Raw genomic sequence first — 4,712 nt, forward strand, 5'->3', positions numbered from 1 at the left:
AGCCAGGACCTTTTCTCCCTACACTGTCCATTGAGTTGTCCTCAAAACCAATATACATCCTGCTATATCTCCCACATGGAAAGTGCCAGGAGGGAGAAGTGGGGATTATGTTTAGACTTTCTCGGAACTGCTTCAAATCAACTAGATATCTTTGTGCTGTAAATCTCCCAACAGCCAAACGCAAAAGCAGCAAACATCTCGCTGTATGTCCCACATCCAAAGTGCCAAGAGAGAGCTTGCTCTCCCTGTCTTTGAGTACTGTTTTCACTGTCCCGGTTACCTCTTTGCTAACATTCTCTTCAGAGCCGCAGTGAAACCAGGAACCACGTGCAGAAGGCAGCCACACTGAAAGTGCCTGGAGGGAACATTGGGGCTTCTTCTCAGTGTCTCTGACATAGGGTTTCACTGTCCCGGGAAAGTCTCTGCTAACACCGTGCAGAGCGCTGTGCCCAATATACAGAAACGTCTTGCGGTATCTCCTACAGGGAAAGTGCCAGGAGGGAATTGCGGAGCTTGTTCTCAGTGTCTCTGAGAATTGCTCTGATTATCTGTGTGACATCTTTGCTAAGACTCTCCAGAGAGCCGTCCTCAAAACAAACACACATCTTGACATATCTCCCACATTGATCGCAGTGTCTCCAGAAACGGCATTCAAGGAGCCAGGACCTTTTCTCCCTACACTGTCCATTGAGTTGTCCTCAAAACCAATATACATCCTGCTATATCTCCCACATGGAAAGTGCCAGGAGGGAGAAGTGGGGATTATGTTTAGACTTTCTCGGAACTGCTTCAAATCAACTAGATATCTTTGTGCTGTAAATCTCCCAACAGCCAAACGCAAAAGCAGCAAACATCTCGCTGTATGTCCCACATCCAAAGTGCCAAGAGAGAGCTTGCTCTCCCTGTCTTTGAGTACTGTTTTCACTGTCCCGGTTACCTCTTGGCTAACATTCTCTTCAGAGCCGCAGTGAAACCAGGAACCACGTGGAGAAGGCAGCCACACTGAAAGTGCCTGGAGGGAACATTGGGGCTTCTTCTCAGTGTCTCTGACATAGGGTTTCACTGTCCCGGGAAAGTCTCTGCTAACACCGTGCAGAGCGCTGTGCCCAATGTACAGAAACGTCTTGCGGTATCTCCTACAGGGAAAGTGCCAGGAGGGAATTGCGGAGCTTGTTCTCAGTGTCTCTGAGAATTGCTCTGATTATCCCTGTGACCTCTTTGCTAAGACTCTCCAGAGAGCCGTCCTCAAAACAAACACACATCTTGACATATCTCCCACATTGATCGCAGTGTCTCCAGAAACGGCATTCAAGGAGCCAGGACCTTTTCTCCCTACACTGTCCATTGAGTTGTCCTCAAAACCAATATACATCCTGCTATATCTCCCACATGGAAAGTGCCAGGAGGGAGAAGTGGGGATTATGTTTAGACTTTCTCGGAACTGCTTCAAATCAACTAGATATCTTTGTGCTGTAAATCTCCCAACAGCCAAACGCAAAAGCAGCAAACATCTCGCTGTATGTCCCACATCCAAAGTGCCAAGAGAGAGCTTGCTCTCCCTGTCTTTGAGTACTGTTTTCACTGTCCCGGTTACCTCTTTGCTAACATTCTCTTCAGAGCCGCAGTGAAACCAGGAACCACGTGCAGAAGGCACCCACAGTGAAAGTGCCTGGAGGGAACATTGGGGCTTCTTCTCAGTGTCTCTGACATAGGGTTTCACTGTCCCGGGAAAGTCTCTGCTAACACCGTGCAGAGCGCTGTGCCCAATATACAGAAACGTCTTGCGGTATCTCCTACAGGGAAAGTGCCAGGAGGGAATTGCGGAGCTTGTTCTCAGTGTCTCTGAGAATTGCTCTGATTATCTGTGTGACCTCTTTGCTAAGACTCTCCAGAGAGCCGTCCTCAAAACAAACACACATCTTGACATATCTCCCACATTGATCGCAGTGTCTCCAGAAACGGCATTCAAGGAGCCAGGACCTTTTCTCCCTACACTGTCCATTGAGTTGTCCTCAAAACCAATATACGTCCTGCTATATCTCCCACATGGAAAGTGCCAGGAGGGAGAAGTGGGGATTATGTTTAGACTTTCTCGGAACTGCTTCAAATCAACTAGATATCTTTGTGCTGTAAATCTCCCAACAGCCAAACGCAAAAGCAGCAAACATCTCGCTGTATGTCCCACATCCAAAGTGCCAAGAGAGAGCTTGCTCTCCCTGTCTTTGAGTACTGTTTTCACTGTCCCGGTTACCTCTTTGCTAACATTCTCTTCAGAGCCGCAGTGAAACCAGGAACCACGTGGAGAAAGCACCCACACTGAAAGTGCCTGGAGGGAACATTGGGGCTTCTTCTCAGTGTCTCTGACATAGGGTTTCACTGTCCCGGGAAAGTCTCTGCTAACACCGTGCAGAGCGCTGTGCCAAATATACAGAAACGTCTTGCGGTATCTCCTACAGGGAAAGTGCCAGGAGGGAATTGCGGAGCTTGTTCTCAGTGTCTCTGAGAATTGCTCTGATTATCCCTGTGACCTCTTTGCTAAGACTCTCCAGAGAGCCGTCCTCAAAACAAACACACATCTTGACATATCTCCCACATTGATCGCAGTGTCTCCAGAAACGGCATTCAAGGAGCCAGGACCTTTTCTCCCTACACTGTCCATTGAGTTGTCCTCAAAACCAATATACATCCTGCTATATCTCCCACATGGAAAGTGCCAGGAGGGAGAAGTGGGGATTATGTTTAGACTTTCTCGGAACTGCTTCAAATCAACTAGATATCTTTGTGCTGTAAATCTCCCAACAGCCAAACGCAAAAGCAGCAAACATCTCGCTGTATGTCCCACATCCAAAGTGCCAAGAGAGAGCTTGCTCTCCCTGTCTTTGAGTACTGTTTTCACTGTCCCGGTTACCTCTTTGCTAACATTCTCTTCAGAGCCGCAGTGAAACCAGGAACCACGTGCAGAAGGCAGCCACACTGAAAGTGCCTGGAGGGAACATTGGGGCTTCTTCTCAGTGTCTCTGACATAGGGTTTCACTGTCCCGGGAAAGTCTCTGCTAACACCGTGCAGAGCGCTGTGCCCAATATACAGAAACGTCTTGCGGTATCTCCTACAGGGAAAGTGCCAGGAGGGAATTGCGGAGCTTGTTCTCAGTGTCTCTGAGAATTGCTCTGATTATCTGTGTGACATCTTTGCTAAGACTCTCCAGAGAGCCGTCCTCAAAACAAACACACATCTTGACATATCTCCCACATTGATCGCAGTGTCTCCAGAAACGGCATTCAAGGAGCCAGGAGGTTTTCTCCCTACACTGTCCATTGAGTTGTCCTCAAAACCAATATACATCCTGCTATATCTCCCACATGGAAAGTGCCAGGAGGGAGAAGTGGGGATTATGTTTAGACTTTCTCGGAACTGCTTCAAATCAACTAGATATCTTTGTGCTGTAAATCTCCCAACAGCCAAACGCAAAAGCAGCAAACATCTCGCTGTATGTCCCACATCCAAAGTGCCAAGAGAGAGCTTGCTCTCCCTGTCTTTGAGTACTGTTTTCACTGTCCCGGTTACCTCTTTGCTAACATTCTCTTCAGAGCCGCAGTGAAACCAGGAACCACGTGCAGAAGGCAGCCACACTGAAAGTGCCTGGAGGGAACATTGGGGCTTCTTCTCAGTGTCTCTGACATAGGGTTTCACTGTCCCGGGAAAGTCTCTGCTAACACCGTGCAGAGCGCTGTGCCCAATGTACAGAAACGTCTTGCGGTATCTCCTACAGGGAAAGTGCCAGGAGGGAATTGCGGAGCTTGTTCTCAGTGTCTCTGAGAATTGCTCTGATTATCTGTGTGACCTCTTTGCTAAGACTCTCCAGAGAGCCGTCCTCAAAACAAACACACATCTTGACATATCTCCCACATTGATCGCAGTGTCTCCAGAAACGGCATTCAAGGAGCCAGGACCTTTTCTCCCTACACTGTCCATTGAGTTGTCCTCAAAACCAATATACATCCTGCTATATCTCCCACATGGAAAGTGCCAGGAGGGAGAAGTGGGGATTATGTTTAGACTTTCTCGGAACTGCTTCAAATCAACTAGATATCTTTGTGCTGTAAATCTCCCAACAGCCAAACGCAAAAGCAGCAAACATCTCGCTGTATGTCCCACATCCAAAGTGCCAAGAGAGAGCTTGCTCTCCCTGTCTTTGAGTACTGTTTTCACTGTCCCGGTTACCTCTTTGCTAACATTCTCTTCAGAGCCGCAGTGAAACCAGGAACCACGTGCAGAAGGCAGCCACACTGAAAGTGCCTGGAGGGAACATTGGGGCTTCTTCTCAGTGTCTCTGACATAGGGTTTCACTGTCCCGGGAAAGTCTCTGCTAACACCGTGCAGAGCGCTGTGCCCAATATACAGAAACGTCTTGCGGTATCTCCTACAGGGAAAGTGCCAGGAGGGAATTGCGGAGCTTGTTCTCAGTGTCTCTGAGAATTGCTCTGATTATCTGTGTGACATCTTTGCTAAGACTCTCCAGAGAGCCGTCCTCAAAACAAACACACATCTTGACATATCTCCCACATTGATCGCAGTGTCTCCAGAAACGGCATTCAAGGAGCCAGGAGGTTTTCTCCCTACACTGTCCATTGAGTTGTCCTCAAAACCAATATACATCCTGCTATATCTCCCACATGGAAAGTGCCAGGAGGGAGAAGTGGGGATTATGTTT

The sequence above is a fragment of the Larus michahellis genome, unplaced genomic scaffold (assembly GCF_964199755.1).
Source record: "Larus michahellis unplaced genomic scaffold, bLarMic1.1 SCAFFOLD_37, whole genome shotgun sequence".
In the NCBI taxonomy this organism is placed as follows: domain Eukaryota; kingdom Metazoa; phylum Chordata; class Aves; order Charadriiformes; family Laridae; genus Larus; species Larus michahellis.